At 40.5% G+C, this 24558-nt stretch overlaps 1 long non-coding RNA gene across 1 annotated transcript in view; it reads right to left on the reverse strand.

The window, feature by feature from the left end:
• Nucleotides 1-3605: 3605 nt before the first annotated feature.
• LOC101943767 (uncharacterized) overlaps nt 3606-24558 on the reverse strand; it is a 35704-nt gene continuing 14751 nt past the window's right edge. Inside the window, exons 2-3 of the long non-coding RNA XR_255841.4 lie at nt 22116-22172; nt 3606-5044 (exon numbers count right to left, since the gene is read on the reverse strand). This is a non-coding gene — a long non-coding RNA (uncharacterized LOC101943767). The remainder of the gene's footprint in view (nt 5045-22115; nt 22173-24558) is intronic.

The following is a 24558-nucleotide window of genomic DNA, read 5'->3' on the forward strand; positions in this document are numbered from 1 at the left end:
TTTGCTATGGAAACTGAACTTTACAAAGTCAGACCTAACATTTACACTGTTATTGCCAACAGTGAATCATTAAATGAGCCACAATAGAAGGGACATGGGGTCAATTTAGAGCAAACATACAAGCGGGGCAACAGTTTTGAAATGTTCCGTTGGTCTCTCCCTGTGTATGTTCTTGGAAGAGGGGGTCACCCAAAGTCAGGAGTGATGAAATGTACGTAGTCACTGTCTGTGACCTGCTGGGTAGAAGCAAGGGGTGAGTGAGGCAGAGAGGTATACGATGCATGTGTGGAATAGCAGGAGAGGGGTGAAATGTAGAAGTGGGGCGGGGAGGGAGAGGAGGTGGAGGTGGAGGAATGAACTTGAGACAGGGACTGCTTTCTCTCCCCAGGGCCCGCCAGTTCCTTGTGGCCGTTGCCTGGGCAATGGCTGGGGGATTATGAGGAATGCTTGGAGACGATATCCTTCTTTTGGGCTCATGGATGGAGCAGAAGGGGGTGGATGGCTTTTCTCTTTCTGTTTCTTCTTTTTATATTCAGCAGATTAGACAGGCGGGTTGCTGTGGCGACGACACGGAGGAGGTCTCCGGCACACCTGCACCACAAACAAGGAGTCCCGCCAACATGGACTTATGGAGTCCTGGAGGCAATTTTTTTTGCTGTGGGAAGCATACAGGGGGGAGAGGGGGAGGGAGAGAGAAAGAGGAGGAAGGAAAGGGAATGTGGAGGTGGGGGGAAGAAAGGGAAATCAATACACTACTAGCTCAGTTCAACAGCAAAGCTTACTGTTACAAAACAGGATATGCATACACAAGATACACACAGACTGTACACAGAAACACCCTGAACAAACTGCCCTTAGGAAAGAGAAAAGAACAAGTATCCTTTTGGTCTGATCCTATTGAATCTCCTGAATACTATGCAAGGCGGGGGGGGACGGGGGGGACGGAGGGGAAGGAAACAAAACTGAAATGACTATGGAAATTGCAAAGCTGGGTACAGGACTGAGAAAGGGAATGGGGGCAGAGAAGGCTGAAATGAAAAGGTACTCTGACTTGCTAGAGAGAGGGAAGTGTGTGTGTAAATTTCATTTCGGGCACACCCCCTCTTCTAGAAAAGGATTCACAGTGGTGTGAAAAATGACATTATACGCCTTCTCTTCAGCTAAGAGAAAGAAAGGGAATGAGAGGGAAAAGAAAAAAATTTAAAACCAAGGAGGTCCTAAAGGCAAACATGCTGCTCTGGAATGCTTTGGCACCCATCCAGCTTCTGCTAATGAAGCAGTCAGTTCTGTGCAGACTAACTGTCCTTGCCTCACCTCTCCTGGACATCTCCTGTCTCCTTCCCTCCCTTGTATTGGTGATGATGTTCTCTCCCTTCTCGCCCAAAATCCCTTCTGATTGCTTTTCACATTATAATCTGTTTCCCCACCATCCGTAGTGACTCCATTAGCATGCCTGCAGCACTTTCCAATGTAAATATACACATCAGATTGAATAAAATAAAAAATGCACACAGGAACAGGTAGTGAATGCATAGATGGGCCTCTGTTATTGAGTGTGTCTAAGCGTGGCTCTTAGGAGACATTTTTCTCCCCTCTGACTCAGTCTTTCTTCATCTCACAGGCAAAGGCTCTCACTCATACACTGGAATATTTGATAAGAGGAAGAAACCTTTAATGTTTCAAAGTGATAAAGTTAACAAGCACTTGCGGCCAGTGCTCTGCACTTGGTGGGGGAGGTGGTGCATCTTTAGTTTCCTGATCTCTAACTCCTAGGTATCAAAGGTGCAGGGAGTGCTTCCCAGCCTGGAAGGAAGGAGTGCTTTGCTTCATTTGACAGTGACCCTTTTTGAAGTGTTCACTCACCTCAGTACACCCCTTTCTGGCCAGGCACAGTACACTTTCAGTCTGCTGCCCTATGCCAACAGTCGTTCTGTTGCTGCAACAATCTCTCTTCCCATAACTCAGCCCACTGGGTGGCTCACAATTTAGTCCATCCCTTCCAGAGGTCTCTCTCCCCCTGGCAGTCCAAAGTTTGCCCACTCTACTCCAGTGGCTGCTTTATGCTGCCTCAGCTGCTTCTCAGTCTCTTCCAGGCAGGCTAGGAACCCAGGGTTTATACCCTCCTCCCTGTGCTTCCTTGTCACTACCTCTCTATTCCCACAGAGTGACTACAGACTCCCACCCTTAAGAGTCCCTTCTGCTTTCAACTCCTGGCTTTATAATCACCACTCAGTCTCTCCTCAGCTGGGCTTCATCATCAATTAAGCCTGGCTCTCTCACTCTCTCTCTGTTGCAGGTGCTGTCAGGTATGTTAATTGGCCTCTTAGGCCCACATTAACTTATTCAGGACCTGTGTGAGGTACATGTGCCATCACACCTCTCTGGCCAATTGACTGCTAGGCCTGATGAATGGAGCCTAAAGGGGATTGCTGGAATTTAGTTAGCGTGCAAATGGGAGTTTGCACCAGGTGATGGCCTTAGTGAGCTAAAATCAGACTTGGAAGATCTAGGTGCCTTGGGACTACAAGCTCAATCTCTGACAGGATCAACTTAGTCTTTTATCTTTCTAAGGAAGGTAAATTGTGTTTCATATAGTTTATGGTGATGGGATATTTCAGAAAAGACTGGAAAAGTCAAGGTCCTTCTGTCTGCCCTGTATGGAAGTTAAAGATTTCTTGACTGTTTTCATATAAATAGGGATTTGACCAGGAGTCCTTCAACAAAATTATATATAACTATATATGGTTAAAGCACTTTGGGATCATTCACAATGAAAGATATTGCCTTCTGCATACTGGTCTATTCAGATCCTGTGCTTGCACAGTATAAAAATCTACTTACAGTTCATATTAGTAACCTCTTTAAAGGAATAACGCTAGTAAATGATTGCATGCACTTTACCCCAATTTATGTTACTGTTTAATGCTTCCATTCCTCAATGAATCTGGAATAAGACAGGCCTCACACGGGACAATTATTTTACTGTTTGATGGTTGAGTTTTTATAATGTCCTCTATTGTGCTGGGTTGAAGTGGTATTCCATACCAAACTGTCTCTTCTATACAGAAATGAAAACAAGGCTGTACAATTTTTGTTTCAATCAGGGATTAAGTACATGATGTTGTGGTTTGATAGTATCTATGCAAATCAACTGTTTGAAAGGGTAACTAAGCCTGAGAAACCTGTTGAAGTAAGTGGGAATCATGCCATTGTCTTAATGGGCTTAAACTTAGGTCTTGTGTGAAAAGTTGATAGGGTGGAGTATTTGCCCCCTTTCCTCACCGGAAAAGAATAAGAGCAGTGGGCAGGCTGAGATGCAAATGTCATTTATTGAAGGCTGGGGAAAGGAAAACATTGACCACTTCCCCCTCACAGCATTTCAGTGAGATCAGCTGGTCAAATAGGTGAGGTTTACCACCCAGGAAAATGGTCACGAGCTTTGGCCCCCATATCCTCAAAGCCTATATGGCCCTGCCCCTTTTATATGAATCCCCATCTGTTTGAGGGAAAGCAGTGAGGGGATGGTGAAATGCCCTCCTTGAGGGAGATGTGTGGGGAGATCTATACCTGAAGGCCTTTGTAGGAATATGGCTTTCACGTATGCATTATAAGTAGGGATTTTTAAAAAGAGACAGAGAAAAAACAAGATCTATATACATGGAATTAGAAAAGTCTTCCTACTTGATGTCATTCGAAAGTCTTTACAGAAAAAATCTGAGGACACCAAATCAACATGTATTTTGAGCCAAATTCTGATCTGTTGTATTGGTCTAAACCACAGTTTCTCGGCCCCTTGCGGCCCATGTGACATCCTCAGGGCTATACAGGTAGTATATATATTGTGTGGCTGCAGTCCACATAACACAGAGAGAGTTGCATATGCGGCCCACAATGGTAAATAGGCTGAGAACCGTGGTGTAAACATTAGAGTAACAAAAGAATGGAAATTGGCCCTTGGTTATTTAACATTGAGACATTTTGCTATCATTTCTTTCACAGGACATTTCTGAACATACTGCCAGAGCTGCGTGGAACTGAGTTCTTCCTGTAGAATTATAATGCAGAGGGTGAGACTTAGGGCTGGCCTACACTGGGGGGCGGGATCGATCTAAGATACGCAACTTCAGCTACGAGAATAGTGTAACTGAAGTCGACTTATCTTAGATTGACTTACTTCCCGTCCTCACGGCGCGGGATCGATAGCTGCGGCTCCCCCGTTGACTCCGCTTCCACCTCTCGCCCTGGTGGAGTTCCGGAGTCGACGAGGAGCATGTTTGGGGATCAATTTATCGCGTCTAGACGAGACGCAATAAATTGATCCCCGATAGATCGATTGCTACCCACCGATCTGGTGGGTATTGAAGACGTACCCTCATTGTGGGAGCTGAACTGCAACATTGATTGGGGCAAGTGGTTTAATTATTGTCCTTAGAAGGAAAAAGGCTTTGCTTATGTCACACTCCTAACACTGAAGTATTGGCGTGATATGGCAGAGGAGTCTAGATTTTTATAGAGGGGAGTCTCACATTTCATATATTTATTTTTAAAGGATGTGGTGGGTTTTTCTTTTTTGTGGGTGTAACTGAAGTGTCCTGTCAATTATAAATTGTGAGCCAACAAATTAGTAAGTAAAATCTAACTATCTGAGTAGGTCAGGTGAAAAAAATTAGATTAAATTGGGATAACTTCTTAATGCATATGATACACATGAGAGCAGAAAACCTCATCTCAGGGAGCAGTGGATTTTGTTTGTTCAGTGAAGTTCTACAGTGTTACTTTGTTTTGATTACATGAAAAATGATAGATTGTTTGCTTACAGTTGAACTGAAGTGCTTGAAAGTTAAATACAAATGAAAATAATTGTGGAATGGCCGGGGTTTCATATAGACATACAACACTTCATGGATCTATATAAAATACATATTGAAAGAAGATTATCTTTGGGCCCTTCAGACCCCAGTAAAAAAGGTGATAAATTCTTCTTCTTTAAAAATGCTGTGCCAAAAAATATGATGTTAGCAGTTTTGCAGCCTCTGTTGATTTCCTGCAGGAGGAAAAAAAAAACAGTCAAAGGAAATTCAAACTGCCTTGAGATTCTAACCACGTGCTAAGTGAGGTTTCACAGAGGCCACTGCAGAGTACTGTATGCTACTCAGTCTGAAAGCTTTAAAAATGCCAGATACAGTATCTATAACTTAAAGAAAAAAGGGGAGGGGGCTTAAAGGCATTTGGTCTGGAGAACTAATAACATCCAGCATGAGGAGGTATGTGAGCAGTGAATCTAGCAGTGAGCTACTGAAAATAGTTCTCTTCCCCTTCTCCTCCTCCTCTCTAGATTTATTCCCAGAAAGAATGAGTTGATAGAATTGGATCATTTCTGGTCTTGCTTGACTCCTACTGGGGAGGAGAGGAAGTTATTGGCTGATGTGTTGAGCCACATTAGTGGTAGTTTGAGGGAGGCCTGCTGCTGTTCCAGCCTGCTCTTCCAATCAGGAGCATCAGAGAATAGCTCTGAAGGGAGGCACGGGGGGAGGAAGGGACATATGGTAAAAATCAAGGAGAGGCCATGTCTGGAACCACAGACACCATTAGCTACACAGTGGATTCCCAGCAGATGTGGTAGACAGCAGAATGTACTTTCCCATTGCCCTCTCTCTGGGCATGGATGCTGGACCTAGTGGAGAACTTTCTTCAGAGTCCCAGGAAGGGAGAATAGTATTGGTGAGTTGGCTAAACCCACACTTCCACTTGGGAAAGGAGAGATCTATTTGTGTGACTCTCCCTCAGGTGAGTTGGCCCTGAGCTAGTGGCCTTTCAAGATGCAAAGCTGTGTAAATGTGAGACAGTTGGCATTATTCTTTGAATACATGTGCAAGTTAAATAGCCTGAATGTGTTTGGAATGAAATGAACATGTTCTTGCTTGCAAATTTGGAATGTGACTTGTCAACATGCTCTGAATAGCTTTCCAAATATTAGTGATGTCTCTATTGCCAAACTACCCAAACAATTTGGTGTCCATTGTAAGGTACCCACTAGATCCCGGGAAAGGAGATTCACTGTCTATTGTATATTCTCATGTTCTTTTCTAAAAGCCCTTGTTTAAAAACTCTGTAGCCACTGTTGAAGTGCAATCACCTCTTAGTAAAATGTAGCAACTGTTTACACAGTACACAGTGATGCTATATCACAGTTCAAGACAGAAAGTGAAGAATACCATATACAATTGGAAACTACAATAGAATTGTAGATAGCTGAAATATACACCTCTACCCCGATATAACACTGTCCTCGGGAGCCAAAAAATCTTACCACATTATAGGTGAAACCGCGTTCTATCGAACTTGCTTTGATCTGCTGGAGCGCGCAGCCCCGCCCCCCGGAGCGCTGCTTTACCGCATTACACCTGAATTCGTGTTATATCGGGTCGTGTTATATCAGGGTAGAAGTGTAGTTACTTTGTTTAGAATTTGACCAAGAGAGCAGGGTGAAATCCTAGCCTCTTTGAAATCAATTGGAGTTTTATCTTTGATTTCAATGAATGTCACCCCAGGGCTAAGGCTGCTACACTGAAGGCCTGGAAAATAACATATACTCCATCTAGGCTTGGCCTTTTCCATCTATGACCATTCTGTTTTCAAAACAGTGTTTGTTTTCCAAGAATATAATAGCTCTACAGTTCCTGGTTTATGGGCTCTCCTACATTGCCACTGTGTTCTCATGTTCCTGATAGCTCTCAGTTCTTCAGTGTCCCTCCCCAATTATCTTCTGACTTTTCCACACAAAGGCCAGTTAGCAATGCACTTGGTTTTAAATACACATTAATAAGATGAGAGCACTTATATATGTTTATATCTGCAAATCCCAGTCTCTTTGTACTGTGCCATAAAGGGTTATGCTGTAAGTGTTTATTATTTATTATAGAGTCCTTCTGTCCCCAAAGCACTTTGGGAAATCAGCATTACTCTGTAAGACTGCATTGACTCGAGTTATTTTGTACTCTTTTATATATCTAAACGTAATGACTGGGGATTAAAAGTACACCATGTCTTCCAAACGTTTTATTTAATACAAATTCATTGCAATGAATCCCTTATTTTATGTTTTTTCATGTTAACAGGAATGCATAAACGAAAATCTGGATAGCTGATTCCCTTAGTCCAGTAATACTCTGAGTAATAGTGCAGATAAGATGCACTGCTTCTTGGAAGGAGTTTGAAATTCTTTTATAGCTTTTGCCAAGGCTTTATACTTATAATGTGCATGTATGTGACACACACACACACACACACACACACACAGATTTTTGTTTTCCTGTGCTATAACTGCATATCCTGTGCATACAATACCAGACATACTTAAGCACAACTGACTGCATTTGAATGTCATCTTTCGGTGGGTTGTGTCTGTGTGGTCTTTCTCACTTTTGAGAAAAAAAATTCTTGAAGTTTCTTCATTCTTTAGCCTATCGGAGTTAGTGGAACCTACCTGCCTGCTTCCTCCTTTTTAACTTTTTTCTTCAAGTTTCATTGGTAGTTAAGAGAATTTTCTGCTAGGATATTTAGTTTTATTAAGGTCAACATGCATTTAAAAAACTTAAGGAGATTGTGTCTGAGCAATTTTACCTTCAGTTGTACTCTATATTGCTGCAATAGAATCTGAATGCTTCAGATGATGCCACCTTACACACTAGATAAGGAAGATCATGTAGTCAGTCATGTAGATATTGTAGATATACTGTATTAGGATTTAAATGTGATTGTGCATGGAATAATTTAATGTGGTGGTGGAATTTCAATGCAACATGTTTTATTTTTCATTCTCCAAAAAGGAGACTAATCTTTAAATGGGTAATGTACCCCAAAAGACATTCTGGGCAGCCATTTCCTGTTCCTTTATAAATATTGCTATTAGAAGTAATGTTACTACTTGAACAACCCTTAAGAGGACAGTCAAGGCACTATGGGCCTGATTCAGTTTTCATTTATGCCAGTGAATCTGCGCTGGCTTCAGTGCAGTTATTCCAGACTTTACTCAGATGTAAGATCAGAATCGGGCCCTGTATGCATATACTGCATGACTACATTGCAGGATAGTTGAGGAAACTAAAGCTGTGTGAAATTTACTGGTCTTGGTCCACGTGGGATTTGGCTGACTTTTTTCATCATTGTGTTCATGGGGTTTCAGACTCCTTGAATTTCACTGCACATTTATATTATGTTTCAAGCCAATAAGGTGAAGGCAAAAGTCACAATGAAACTGGTCAATTCTTTCAATCTTCCTGTACTGCATTTAGGTTTGCAAAGGTTCTCCCTGCTTTGAGAAACTTCTGAAGGGTTTATTTGACCTGGGAGACTCCATACGTGACCAGATGGCTTTGATATAAAGCCAAGACGAAATCTCAAAAATTCATCTTGAAAAATCTTTGCCCAGTCAAAGACAGCAAAAAGTTCATCTGCTTTGTCTTATGAAAAAAACTACCAAAAAAGAGGTATTCACCATACTTACTACTGCACTCTTCTTAGGCAATTGCAACTCCAAAATAGATTTAATATACTGGTAAGCTTAATTGGAATTTAACAGATTTGTACAAATGCTCCATTCCTTTTACCTAATTTTAATGTGATTTCCACCCCCCCCCCAGTAAACAAATAAAGTGAAATCTGTTCTCTAGTATTACACCGTCTCTCCCTTCCCTCCCTTTCACCTTGTAATGTCAGGGCTAATGACTAGGGACCTGGGTTCAAATCTAGGTCACAAGTAGGAATGTGTTTAATCATCTCACCCTCATTTCTAGCTGGACAATTGACATTACAATAAAATATGCACAAAACTTTGCACCATTCGCAAACTCTGACTAAAGCGGGAACAAGAATGTTACAGGATTAAGATACAGGGACAGCCTTTGTAAATAAGTTTTTATTTTCACGGTGCCTTTCTGCGCTCTAGGCAGCTGTTATTTTCTTATGCTCACAGTAACTGGGCGAACAAGGCGTGAGACTGCCATGAGCCCTGCCTCTGCATTGAGAAGGATATTCCCAATGTAGTAACCAATGACCCCCTTCTCCACCACACACTCTATGCATGTTCATGACAAATTCATACACAGTTTCAATATGGAAGAATTAGTGATGGCCCCTCCCAAGCATTTTGGCAAGAGCTATTCTTCACCTCATCAATCTGAGCCATTTATTCTTCTTCCTTCAACTTTGCTGGACTTCCTCAGACTCTTATTTCCAGTGGCTCTTCTGATACACCCCAAAACACAGGAAACACTGCTCTTGCTTGCTCCTTCATCCTATTTGGTGCATAACCTCCATGACCTGTTTGGCTGCCACCAATGTAGAGCCTGATCCAACTCCTATTAAAGTCAATTGGAATCTTTCCATTGAGTTTATTAAGAATTGGCTCAGTCACTTAGGAGGCAGAAGTCCCTTCTGATTCTCTAGCAATGCAGCACCATGCCATGCTGTAGCAGCAGCAGCTTCTACAGCCCCTTGCTTTTTAATCTACCCATATTAAGAGCATTGGAGAAATTCACTCCCACTCGGCTTTATCTGTAGGCTGCCTGAAAGTTTGTGATTTAGTGAGAGGTTTTGCTAGCTCAGCTTGCGAAAATCACATTCTTTATCAACTCCCTAGACAGTCTAGTTTATTAGAAACACAACACAATCGAACACAACCCTTCAGACTGTGTACTGCAAAGATACCCTCTAATTTCCAAGAAAAATATACATATTCTTTGCAAATCCTTTCTTACTTTCTGCTGAAAAAATGCAATAAATTGTAAAGGTAAAGTTGGGGCCAATTTTGCTTTCTGTGACATTTGTATAAATCCAGGGTAACTCCAATGAAGTTGAGGCAGGTAGATACTATGGACTTATACCAATGTATTAGAGAACAGAATTTTGGCCAGAAGTATCTGAGGCTGCATCAGAACAGCCCATTTGTGCTACGTAGATAAGTTCGCAGCTACCCTTTTTGTCCCTAACTATTCTAGGTTTTCTGTTTAGTATTTTGGGCACCCAGCTCTCAAGAAACTGAAAAAGAAAAAGGAAAACTCAGAGCTCAACTACTATCCCACCATATGGTAGAAAGAAAAACAAAAAAAAACCAAACCCTTGTCCAATAACTATTTCTTCATAGGATAAACTGTACAACCATTCAAATTCTCTGCAACACTCTTTGGATCAAAATATTACAACCATAGTAAATGGAAGTGACCACATTTAATGGGTACTCAAAGAGCTAGGCCACTACTTGGATCCTTTACTGTCATTTGGAAGTGAAACCTCAGAGGAGAGGAGGGAGAGGGAGACAGACCTTGTGTTAAGCTGGCATGCACCAGTGGATAAATGGCTGGCATTTGCAAAGCTGCATTGCAGGGGAGCTTTTAGCAGTTTGCCACTGCCAGCTGATGTCTCTGTAAGCATCGTTGCCAAGAAGCCAAAACTGGAAGCAGGTGCAGGGGCAGAGAAACTGAATGTGGAAGAAAAAAAAAAAAGGAACAGAACTTCTGTTGTTAAAATTCTGTTGCCTTCATTAAAACCTAAACAATGCTTTACTTTAAACTTGAATAATATTTTTAGCATGATAGACTCCTGCATACCCAGTTTGACAATCCTCTTACATTTATGCACTGAACTAAAAGACTTTTTTTTTTCCCACTGCAAAGCTGTGGATTGTCTGAGAGAATGTTGTATGCTGATTATAGCAGCTTTCCTTCCGAGACTGAGAGCATCTGCTTCTTAATGTGTCCCTTCGCCCCACCCCCCCAAGCAAACCCCTTTGGAGATTCCCACCTCCATTAGCCCAGGGCCTGGGAACACAGCCTATTTCCCAACCTAAGTCTCTGTCTCTACCGTGCCATGTCACCAGTTCAGGCCTGTCGTATTCTGCCTTCGGATAAGAAACAAGGCAGGAAACCGTGGTGCCAGGGAATTTACATTTTTCTTAGAGACACAGAAGAGATGTGCCACTCGCATTGTAGTGAAATGGATTCTGTATTTTTCCTTAACCTCAGATAAGTTACATAAGAGGAAGTTATATCTACACTGCAATAAAAGACTCACAGCACCAAGTCGCAGAGCGTGGGTCAGCTGACTTGGGCTTACAGGGCTTGGGGTATGGGGCTATATAATTGCAGTTTAGACATATGGACCCTCCCCCTCACAGTGTCTCAGAGCCCAGGCTCCAGCCCAAACCCAAACGTCTACACTGCAATTTTTTTAGCCCCACAGCCTGAGCCAGTCAGCCATGGTCTCCTATCACAGTGTAGATGCACCCAGAGACAGTGGGGAAAGACAGATATGTTGTTGCATGGACTCACACAGAGGGGCATGCTACACAAGATGCTCAGTCATAGACATCTCCATCTCTGGGTTCCCATGAAGGTATACCACAAGGACACAGTACATTCCCTTGAAATTAAAAAATATCCCTTGTTACACCTGTAACCAAGCTAAGGCCAAAAATGTCTAATGTGGCTGCCTACAGGGGTGGCTCCAGGCACCAGCGCAGCAAGCATGTGCCTGGGGCGGGAAGCCGCGGGGGGTGGTCTGCCGGTCGCAGTGAGGGCGGCAGGCAGGCGGCTTTCAGCGGCGTGCCTGTGGGAGGTCCGCCGGTCCCGCAGCTTCGGTGGCAATTCGGTGGCGGGGACGCCGATGGCGCGGCAACGGCGGACCTCCTGCAGGCATGCTGCTGAATCCGTGTGACCAGCGGACTGCCCGCAGGCGCGCCGCTGAAAGCCGCCTGCCTGCCATGCTTGGGGTGGCAAAAAACATAGAGCTGTCCCTGGCTCCCTAAAATTAGGCCATTAAAGCTATATTTAAGCACTGTACTTAAATAAGCAGCCTGATTTTTAAGAAATGCTGAGTACCTGTAATTCCCATAGATCAAATAAAAATGAGGCAATCACTTATTTTAATGCCTGATTTTAGGCACCTAAGTTTGTAGATTTTGATCCATTTATACTCCACTCTTCAAAATGTTCCTATCATCAATGGCTAAAAGGATCTGCCTCTCTACTTCGCTTTACTGTCATGTTGTAAGAAATGACCGGGAACATATAAAGGTAAACTGCCAGGATAAAAAATGTTTGATATAAAAATGTGGGTATTTAACTGTATATTTAAACATTTTCCTTTTGTTATGCGTACTACATTAAGGTTTGGGTTTTTATTTTTTATTTTAAACAGTTCTCACTTTAAGACAATTATGCTGTTTTCACTTTCAGATTGAAAAATGAATCTAGACTGGTCAGTTTCTTATTTTTTTGCATTAGCACAATGCTGACAAGGCTCTGGGTTTCTAGTAGAGGAAATGGTTAAATAAAAAATACAAACTTTTGCAATATCTAAACCTATGCAGTGTGGTATAGCACTGCTGCTTTCTATTTACATTTAATTCCCCTGATTCCCTTACCCACATTCATCTTATTCTCTCTCCCTCAAAAATAAACGGGGAACTACGTAGAGGCTGGATCAGTGTCTTTAAGTCTATATTGTAGGTTTCTCTGTAAAGGTGGATCTGGACCCTGGTTTTGCAAGATGCTGAGTGCCTACTGGGAAGTGCTATGTATGCAGCCTCACCTTCCTTCAGATCAATGGGAATTGAAGCTGTTCAGCCTGTCTTAGGACTAGGCTCACACATAATGCACAATACATGTAGCAATAGGCCAAATTTTGCATAATTGCATCAGTCCCCGAATTGCTCAAAAATCAGAACTGGGCACCTAAAATCATGCAATTGGCTTAGAAATCATGAGATTTTTACAAACGGCTACATTTTGTTTTCAAGCTCTTTTCCACAACCATGACAACTAGAAACTTTTCATTTCAAATGAAAGCGGAGATCTTCACCTAACCAAATGACTGCAGTTTAAAAAAAAAACCAAACCAACAAAGATCACAAGATGCATGACAACGTTGCAAGAGTGGAGCAGCTCCTGGATGTGCTGAGCTCCCTTTCAAGTCCCTTTGACTCAGCAGCTACGGTACGGTAGGACTGAGCCTAATGCAATGAGCTACCCATGTGCCCAGAAACATTCCTGCTAAATCAGTTCTGGGGTTGTCCTTATGAAACCATCAAAAGTATCTTCATTTGTGATCTAAGCCAAAATGGAATGGAGATCTCTTTATTCTAACTAGCTCAGGTAACAGTAGTAGTGAAGATGTGGTGGCACAGACTTCTGCCTGGGCTAGCAGCCTGAGTATATTCCCAGGCTCCGTGGTGGGGACTGTACTCTGGTGCCTATCCCATACTGAACACATGCTAGATTAAAGATAACATCCATGCTAGATGAAAGATAACATGGGTATGCCTAGCTGTGCTAAATCACTCTGTCACTTGCAGCATACACCCATATCGTTAGTGAAAATCTTAAGCACTTGAGAAGGGAGAGGTGCAGAAGGCATTCTATTCCCATTCAAGTGTGCAGAACAAGAAGTGCAGCACTCTAAGTGGGAGTTAGGGAGGGCTGTTTAACCATGCCTTCTTTCTGGTGATGCGGGCTCCTTGAACTACCTGAGTAGCAGCTGCGTAGAGGAGGGATCAGGGCTTCCTGGGGCTAAAGAGGTAGAACACTCCCTCTGCCATTAGTTTTATCCCCTTAATCTCAATCCCTATACTTAAATTTTCCTAAACATTGGTGCTCTATTTCAGACTGCCAGTTCCATTCAATGTTCTAAAGGGTTAATGTACCAAATCCCAGCAAATGGGACACTGTACCTTTAAGGACTTGCTGATTGCTAAATGCTGCCATAACTTATTTTGATCTTAACTGATCTTATTTCTGTGGCACTCAAGAAAGCATTTGAAACTCTAAGCACTTTGCAATTTTTGTGTGTGATTAAAAGCTTAAAGCAATGAGTGGTCTAAGATATATAAAAAAAACTAACCAAAGAACAATAGCTCATTAATAAAGCCATGAAACTGCTAATGGGATACATTTTCTATAAACTGAACTGACTTGCAAATACAGTAATAAGGCAGCAAATAATATAGCTATAAAATGTAATACAGCCAAGACCTATTAAATGAAACTGTAGATGGAGGGGACTTATGTCATCAGTCTTTGAATTTTGTACATTTTGAACGTCATCCAAAAATTATAATCCACCATTTGAAATCTTATAGCACTGGAGAAGGAGAAATGGTCTCCCCATTACAAACTTATAGCCGCAAACGTTCACATCCTACTGTAAATATATCACATGCTGTATCATGTTCCCCCTGGAAAATGACTTTTTTTTTCTTTTCGTTTTTGAATCCTTTTGCAAAGGTTAGTTTTTGACAAAATCAAGCCCCTAACTGTGCCTTTCCATTTTATTTTGCAGGAAACATGTGCTCTCTCTGAATGAGAGTAAATTATTTCATATTTCCACATTCACCATGTACTGCCTATACAAGCACTGAAACTTTGTGCACTTTAGGGGTTTTACATTTTCTGTGTATGTGTTTTTCCAAATTTTCAATCTATAATCCTGTTTAGCATGATGATGATGATAAAGTATCTACTACATTTGTGATGCACTCTTCAGGTCACATCTGTGCCATATACAATTTTTTATACAAAACATGAAGATAAAGATCAACTGACCAATAACCGGAACCAAATGATTTGGCCCAAGGGCAAACCCAATAATCTTCAAGCAGACTGTCCATTCAACACACAGGAATAGTTCCCAATTAGCACAAAGGAGGAAGGGTAAAAATAGTCTGCAAACAGACTTTTTTTGGGGGGTGCAATGTTACAATAAATACTGTATTGCAGGTAGGGCACACGGTGAAAGAAGATCAAGTGGGACTTAATCCTGCAAAGTACTGAACTGTACTCCCTTTGGAGTTAGGGGGATTTTTAGGGTGCTCAGCACCACTGTAGGAGTGTGCAGCATCTTGCAGCATGAGGCCCTTAAATTCTTAGAGCCTAGTTTCCAGAGGGCTTTGCATATCAATATTAAAGCCCTTAGCCCTTTGTGATAGGTTTTTTGTTTTATAAGAACTAAAACACAACTCTCAGCTTTTGAACTGTGGTAAGCTGCAGCAGGAGAGAGGGGAGTTGGCTTCACCAAAGTGATAAAAGACTTTGCTTCCATTGAGATAGTAGTTTAATTTCCCTTTTTGCTATCCTTTCTGAAGACTCATTTTTGGGTGAGAGGGTGGAGTGAGGAGGGTTAGGGGAAGCAGACATGGGTTCCAATACAGTCATTTAACCATGCAGTATTGTCCATTGATTTATTTTGAGCACAGAATGAGAAAGAAGGTTGGGAATGACTCTAAGTCTTCAATATTAAAGTTTTACAATACATTTCTTTTTTGCCTGGGACCAACTGAAAATGTGGCTCTAATTCTGAATGTTTTGTGCAACAGGGCTCTCTAATTTTGCATGTCATATGTCCTGTTAAAATTCTGTGTGTTACTTTTACTTTTAAAATTTGACATTTGTTTCTTTGAGACTATGGAATTTCATCAACACCTGGTGTTTTTGTCACATTTCATAGAGCTATGGAAAAAAAGAGTATACTATATAAGCATGTAGGAAGTCTAGTAACAAAATGAAAGAACACCAACAGGATGTATAAATTGCAAAGCCAGAATCTCCTGTTAGCCAAGATATATAGAACTAGAGTCATAGTTTCAACTGGTAAGAAGCCAAACGGAAATAAATAATGGTATTCAAGATTACTGCATTAATGAAAGTGGCAACTGAAATCAAAAAGGTTACATAACTCTTCATTGCACATAAATAAATGCTGTAAGGTAACACACATTAATAATGCATACTTTCACTTAGGCATTTACGGGCCGATCCTGCTCTCAGATAGGTGCGCATATTGATGAGTGTTTTGGCCTACAGCTGTTGCTATTATGGAAAAAATGTGTGGGTGGGGGATGGGCCCACATACCTATGAACAGGCCCATGCATCTACTGCTTTTTAAAATGGTTGTATGAAGTGGGTGAAATTCACCCCATGCAGGTACAAAGCCTATATGGGACATAAATTGTGCTCAGGCTGTGTGCAGGCCCTCTGCATAGGGGTGAATTTCACCCCTTTAAAACAATATCCTCTAAATGGTACACTCTTTGCACTCCCTGTGCTCCCATTTACTGACTCTTGGTAATGCCAGCAAAGTTTGATTCAGTTTCTTTTATAGGTTCCTTTCCATCAAGCTCAGAATTTTAGCTGCAGTGATTACCAAAGAGTTTTGCCGAAGATTTACCCAATCTTGAAAAACTGAAATGGACAGGTTAAATGAATTGTCCACGCCACACTAAGGAATAATTGTTTGAGCTAGGACTACAAGTCAAGTATTCCTGGCTCTTGGACCTGTGCTCATGCTGTTAGGCCATGGCTTTTGAATAGCAAAAAGGCAAGATGGGCTTTTCTTTTGGGGAAGAAACCTGAAGAAGGAAGTCCAACATATAAGGAATAGGTAGATAATATGGTAAGGTCACACGTCATGGGATGAAATTCACCTTTGCAGATAGCATACCAGCTTTGTACAGGCTATTTAAGTCCCACTTAATCTTAAAGGAGACTTAAGTGGTGAATAGGCTTTGCTCTGTCCAAAGTGAATGTTACCGTGAAGGACACATTATCCATATCAATTCTGAAAATAACTTGCCTCACACTTCATTGCTAAAGCTGTTGTTATGCCCACGACTTTCGTGGCTAAAAGCTTGGGGCTCGATTTTCAGAGACATTCAGCTTTCCAGAGGAACTCATTTGGAGATGGGGGTGCTCAGCCCCCCCGGAAATCGGGCTATGAGGCTTTTTTTCCAAAACGTTTTGCTGATCTCAATTACCTTTTCAGTGCTTAGGCTTTTTCTATAGCACCTATCACTTTACCGTCTAAAAGACAGACACATTCTTGTGAGGCACTGAGCACTCTCCTCTTTCATTGAAGTCAATGGGCATTGAGGGTACTCAGCAGCCTACAGAAGGTGCTCAACACTTACAGGATCTGTCTCCTACCTATCAATCGTGACCCACAGGTCAGTCATTTTATCTTTATTGAGATTAAACCTGTCATACAATAAAATATAAATGCACTTATGTGGAGATTTTCAAAGGAACAAAGGGGATTTAGGTGCCAACTCCGATTGACTTTCCATGGGAGTTGGATGCTTAGATCCCCTTTATTCCTTTGAAACTCTCTCCCTAGTTCCTATGTACAGTAGCTTCTCAATTGTTTAAATTTTTGTTTTTAAATATCAGAGGGGCACTGGTTCACAGGAACCCGCAGGACTGCAAAATTTATTATTTCAATGTCACTTTCTTTTTGTTTATCTGAGGGGAGCACAAAAGCATCTGAAACTATGATTTTTTAATTTTTTTTGGGTCTTGCTTAAATAAATAAAAAGGCCAGTTATGTTTCAGATTTGGAAAATAAATTCTCTCTCTCTCTCTCAGGATGAGAACATGACTGTCACATTTTATCCTTGATTTTTTTTCTTTGTTATATGAATTATAATTCATATACATTAGAGATGACTCAGAACCACAAATATTTAGGTCTGCTTCTAGTCTTTCCCCAAAGCAAAGCTCAGTTGGTTTACAGCTTTGGTTTGGATCAGGCTTCTCTATGTCCACTCAATGTACTGCAGTACTCTGTTTTAGTGTATAGTCACCAATGAGACAGCCAAATGCATAACATCCTAACAACCCCCTCTCCCTCTCAGCTATTGGTTTGGGACCATATAGGATACTCCATCAAAATCAGGACTGTTTATTATTTAAATCTTTGTAATTACGCTATTTATTTTTGAAATTTTTCTCACAATAATAAAAATGGATGTTTTTCAGAAAAACATCCATTTTTATTATTGTGAGAAAAATTTCAAAAATAAATAGTGTAATTACAAAGATTTAAATAATAGTATGGTAGTATCCATAAACAAACATTTCCCCCAAATCCCTGCTTTCCTATAAGTGAAAAAGTTGCTGCCACTCCACTCGGTCAAAGGCTTTCTCCAGAACCAGGGACATTGTAAGTCACAGATTCTGTTTGGCCAATGGCATGAGTAACAACCTGATGTTCTTAGAGCCATGCTTTCCAGTTATAAAACTCACTTGACATTTTGGTCACAATTTTTCATGTGTCTCAATATGCCAAACAAGTACTCAGAATTAAAGATCTTTTCTGATGAGAATAGACCAGCCTTCTAGACATGTATCCACTTTGAAGCATAATATGCCTCATTAAATGACAATAAAGTACTAGCTTTTTCAGTGTGTAATTAAAGATGTATCAAAGAGAAGAACAATATTTGTGGCAAATATTTTATAAATCTCTTACCACAAGCATTTCCTACAACTAAGAAGTTTTTAGGCTCACTAATTTCAACTTCACCTATGTCTTGTTTAAATTCCTGGGACTGGGCTTTGGGCAGCTTGAAAAGTTTGAGTATTTAAATGAGTTTGACTTCTGTTTTTGAAAGATCGGAGAAAATGCTGTAGCTGTCTTTTAAGTGGTGTTTAAAACTGGTTAAAAGTTTTCAAATGCAAAATATTAATTTTTAAAAAGGTCTGTTTTTAAAAATTGGATATTTTAGTGAAAAATATCTTTGGTTGTGGGTGGTTGTTTTCCATTTAAAAAAAAATGTAGATTCTTCTTGGTTTACTTTTTTCCTCCTGTCATCTTCCTTCCTCTATGCTTCTTTCTTAGCAAAAAAGGAAATAAACAAAAAGCAGTGGGAAAAGGGGAGGGGAAACAAAATTAAATTAAAAAACAAAAAATCAACCCCTAAATATTAAAAAACAAACACAAAAACCCCCAACCCTTCAAAATAACAATAACTGAGCATTTTCTAAATGGATAATAATTCTGAATACACACAAAAAAATCATTCCTTTTTGAAACCCCTGGAATTCAAATTTAGGAAAATTTTTCATGAATTCTCCCTCCTCCTCCCACCGCACACCTATTTGTTGACCAGCTGCAGTGTTGTTGGTGCAGTGACACATAGAAAAATGAATGAGGCTTGCATGGATTCAGATGGATGATCAATGACACATTCTTGTGGGAGGTTAGGAACAAGTCTGAGGACGGAGTGGCTTTAGGATAGAGTATATTTGTGTAGGTAAAGAGGGTACACTGACTTAGAACGACATAATGTTCAGCTCTGGGATCAGTTATACAGTAACTACTTTAAGATGATGTTGCTAGTCATATAGAGACAAATACAGTCCCATTTTAGCCAAACCACAAAAGTTTAGGGATAAGATAATAGTTTCCAGTTCTTCTCCAAACATCTGCAAATAAAAACACCATTATATGATCAGCAAAAATAACGAGGAGTCCTTGTGGCACCTTAGAGACTAACAAATTTATTTTGGCATAAGCTTTTGTGGGCTAAAACTACTTCATCAGATGCATGGAGTGAAAAATACAGTAAGCAGTATCTATATTACAGCACATGAAAAGATGCAAGTTGCCTTTCCAAGTCGGGGGGGGGGGTCAGTGCTAACAAGGCCAATGCAATCAAGTTGGACGTCACACCTTGTCTACTGTGATGTTTTTTATATATATATATATATATATATGTAATATACTGCTTATTTTTCGTTCCATGCATTTGATGAAGTGGATTTTAGCCCATGAAAGCTTATACCCAAATAAATTTGTTAGTCTATAAGGTGCCACAAAGACTTCTCGTTGTTTTTGCTGATACAGACTAACACGGCTATCACTCTGAAACATGATTATATGATCAGTGTACCAGTGCTGCGCTGGTAAAAACTTACGCCACATGCTGAAGTGGAGGATATGTATGTGCAGGAAAATGTTCCTTGCCCTCCCACTTTGAAAATTTGCCAGAAAATGCCTAAAACACAAAAGACTGAAACAAAGGTTTTTAACCTTTAATGCCTTAAACTGGTTCATTCCTCGCTACCACAGACACCTTATCTTCCCAGCTCCTAAAATAATCTGAAGAGCTCATGGTAAGAACCAGGCTGACTTAATCACAAGGACCTGTAGAGGCAGCACATTGCTAGTGAGAAGTCCTACCAAAGCCAAATTTGTTGAAGTTCAGCCTGAAATTCAAGTTATACTTCAAAACCTATTTGTTCTCCCAAGCTTTGCCTATATGGATGAGAAGGTGGGTAAGGATGGTGAGAGAAGTTTGGTTCTGGAGACATCAGTCTGTTGGCCTAAATTGCTATCAAGTTTTATGAGGGTAACTGTACATTTTAAAAATTGAAATAAACAAACATGAGTCATGGTAATGGCCCTGCCAGAACTAGGAAAGAAACATGCTCTAGTTAAAAAACATGTGAACACAGGATAAAACAGAGATGTAATGTGCAAGATAATGAAAGTTCTGTTATGGGTAGTGTAAAATCTAGTTGCACTCTGAGTGAGGTTAATAAACTTTTTAGTTATTTTTGCAAAGGATTTACACAGATGAATTACATGAAACTCATGGCTCATAAGGCATGAGACCAATCATGAGCTCAAGCAAGCACAGGCAGTACTAGAAAGGGAAACTTGGCCACAGAGATTAAAAATACATTTGTGGACAACAATAAACTTCGAAATTAAGGATTAAATTTATGACCTGTTTTTGGTTAACCATAGTTTTTCTCAGGTCCATCACATGCTTTCAGCTTTATCAGTTTGACAAAAGTATTTCTAAAAAGGTCCTGCTGGCAATTTAAACCTATAGAGACCAGGCCCAAATTGGTGCCACTTTCCTGGCAAAAGCAGAGATGATCTTTCATTGTGTATTGGTATAGTACCTAGCTCAATCTTGATTGGTGCCCATAGGTGGTATAGTAATACAAATAATAAGTAATAGTTCCGGTTCTACTTTTAAATAAAATTTATCAAAAATTGCTGTGCTACTCTAAGGCTTAATTGGAGATAGACTACTTTTATGTGGGATTTGGAATGCAGCAAAACCTGGTAAATGAAAGCAGAAAAGAAATAGAGATAAATAACCTGGTTTAATCTGGAATATATGCAATTTGATATTGACCACAGGTTTGTGGTCAATATGAAATTGATAGGGCTAGGAAAAATTCTTCTGCATTTGTAAAACAATCAAATTCCGAACAGTGCACATATCAGGCTCCTTCTGTAGAGGGGGTGCCGTTAGGGAACAGAAAATGAGAGAGAGGTTTTTTACTGTAGTGTGCACAAGTGCAAGAGTGGTTTTATATGTACTTGCATAGCATTGGTTTTTAATTGGTCACAGATCATAAATGACTAGAAATCATTTGTTTTCAGAAACATAAACCATGTGCAAGAGTAAAATGTTAGATATTATGGCAGCAATCGCATTATTTTAGAGTGAGGGTACAGATTCATTTCAGAAAATGAAGGTGATGATCTTTTACAAGTTCTTCAAAAGAGAATGAGAACTAAAGTGAGGCAAAAATAACCCCCCCTCACACTTGCTTACTTGCATTGGGTTTGCTGACAAAAGCAAAGGAATTCAGAATTAAGGTTGCCACAATGTCAGTTCATCCTGAATTTGCACCATTGTGCCTTCTTGTTGCAATGGATTCAAAACTTCAGACAAATGGGTCAAATCCAGACTGCTCTAAGAAGGTGGAATTCCAGTCAGTTTTTGCCTTCTTACTGTAGGTCTGAATTTGGCCCTGTGTGTGATCCTACATACCATATATACAACAAGATCTGCTTAGTGATTTTGCACAATGGTAAGGATAGATTTCTTACCTTTTCTCAGTTAATTCTATTAAAATTGGTTCTGCTCTGAAAATTGATTCTGTAAAAATGGTGGTCGTATTATCTCTCAGTGATTTCCCTACAAAGTATACTCAGTTTTCATGTAAAAAGATGCTGGGTTTTTATTTTAACTGCGCATTCCTACAAACTTAACCTGGGATCTGAGACCCAAGCTGGGCGCTTTTCTTCACACATCATTATTAGTAATAAATGCTCAGCAGGCTGAATCATGCCCTAAATTACTCCTCTGCAACACCATTGTCTTCAGATTCTTGCTTTCAATACAGGTTTGCAGAGCTGTGTAATTGATTGGAATCTAGTATGCAATTTTGTTGTTGATGAAGGGATAGAATCTATCTCCTGTTCTGAGCTGTGCTGGCTCTGCAGGGCTAATAGAAGATAGAAACTTTTTTTTTCTTACCTTTTCTGGTCACTTGCATGAGCCTGTGGCCCTGAAAGTGCACAGGAATCAGATTTACTGAGGAAGAAAGTACAGTTTTTACATAGTTATTTTTCAAAGCAGCACCACATTGCATCGTTGTTGTATGATTCAGGTTATTTGTATAAAATGTCTGTCCGAGGGTAGCTGGTCCCTGTGAGTAGTTCAGACCCAGCTCCCCTACATCCGAGCAGGTGCTCACAATTGAGCCAGTTAAAGGGGGCAGGACGGCACCTAGGGCTAGAAAGACTTGTCAGGGCCTTGTCAGTATAAAAATAAAATACATTTGGAAAGAAACATCTAGTGGTATCAAAACAGATCTATAGGGCCTTCAAAGATAAATTGTCATTGGAAATATTTCAGTATCTTCCACTGACATAGTACTAACTCCTTATGTGCCGCTCTGAGGTTTATTTTGTTTTGCTAAGATTTTGCATAATTAGAATACACACTGCCATCTAAGAGAGAACCAAGAATATACTTTTAAGTTATCTAGAGCTGGTGCCAACTCAAAAGTCAAGATCCTGTTTTAAATGTCCCTGAAGTTTAGGGGTGCTTTGATATGGGGTTTTGATCATTTGGAGATTGATCTAAAACTCATTGGAATCAGTTGAGGCACTCATTAACTTAAATGTCAGTTGGATCAGGCCCTCAGAAACTAGTCTTAATGTACTGCAGTCTAATTACACACACTGGCATTTTCATCATCATGGGGCCATAAATTGTTGGATTATTCAAAGAAAAAGTACTTTGCTTCCCAGTTTAATGGGAGATTTTATTGCAGCCTTTAAGATAATTTTCAGTATACCAACTGTCAGTGAAATTAAGGGGATTTGGACTGTTGTTCATCTTTATATTATAACAGAGTAGATATTGTAATTATGTGTTTATAAACAGTTATGTTGCATGAGCAGTAGGTGATACACTTCATAGGAAGTAATTCAATCATTTAACTTCAAAGATAAAAAGAACTTTGACCCCATTCTGTGTTAAGAGCCTACAACATTTTGCATCTGTAATCTATCCAGAAAAGATTTCCCACTCTGTCCCCAGCTAAGAGAATACTGTCCAAACTAATTTCAATCTAATTTTATTCAAAAGGAACCAAACAACCACTCCAAAACAATTAACCTTCTGAAGATCAGAACTTGCAGGCTAAAAACTAACCTGAAGTGAAGGAAATGGTCTGATTTATTAACTTCTCAGATCCAGGGTTTTATAGTGGAAAAACACAACACATGCAGTAAGGTCAGAATAGGATGGAAAACAGGTGCACATAACTAGCAACCTGATCAATAAAACTTTGGTTATAGAAAATGTAATGATGGTGAAAGAACAGTAAGCATATCTCTAAGAAATGACCCAAGAGACAAGAGGTAAGAATTTGTTCACAAATGGGATACAGGAATGAAATGGTGCTTCAGTTTCTTACAGTGTTGTTGTAGCCATGTTGGTCACAGGTTATGAGAGAGACAAGGTAGGTGAGGTAATATCTTTTACTGGACCGACTTCTGTTGATGGAAGGTACAAACTTCTGAGCATCACAGAGCTCTTCAGGTTTGAGGAAGGAAACTAGAATGTCTAAACTAATTACAAGTTGAGAGGTTGTTAGGCATAAGGGGTTTAAGTGTCCTGTAGGCAGTGCCGGCTCTAGGCACTAGCCAAGGAAGCAGGTGCCTGGGGTGGCAAATCTGAAGGGGCCACACTCCATTCCTTGTTGGGGTGGCACTCCAACTCCCCTCCCCCCTTTCTTCGGCGGCAGTCCGGAGGCAGCTTTTCCATTTCTTCTTCTTCGGCGGCACTGCGGCCACTTTTTTTTTTTCCCTTTGCTTCGCCACTTGGGGTGGCAAAAAAGGTAGAGCCGGCCCTGCCTATAGGAGACCACTTAAAATGAAGAGGGCAGTTCAGGGTTAGCAGGCAATGGGTGTGACATTGCTCTCCATATGATTTTATGAAAATATGCTAATAAGTGTGAATTAATAATGTAACTGGAATATGCTTCATGCAAAAGGTCTCTTGTAAGGTATCATTACAAAGTTTATAATCTGAGTGTGGTCATCCTATTTGTATGAATGTATCATTCTTGTATCTGAAACTAGAAATATGAAATATCACTGAGGCCCTCTTGTAATTATGCAAAGTGTGGGCCATTAATGGTGGTTTGGAATCTTGATTCCTCCCATTAACCAGGATAATTGACGGTAGATGGAGACTTGGGGTCTCACGGGACATGTGACCATGTCACCTGGTACTGAAAGCCATCTTAAACCTGGTGCTTTTCCATTTAGAAGGAGGAGTGGGGACCCAAAGAGTCAAAAGATTCCTGCCTTGTGGCAAAGGTAAGGGGGTGGAACAGAACAAAGGGGGCTGCAGTCATGAGAAATCCCCTAGCTACCACCTGAGCTGGAACAAGGACTGTACCAGG

This window comes from Chrysemys picta, chromosome 6 (genome assembly GCF_011386835.1).
Source record: "Chrysemys picta bellii isolate R12L10 chromosome 6, ASM1138683v2, whole genome shotgun sequence".
Taxonomy (NCBI): domain Eukaryota; kingdom Metazoa; phylum Chordata; order Testudines; family Emydidae; genus Chrysemys; species Chrysemys picta.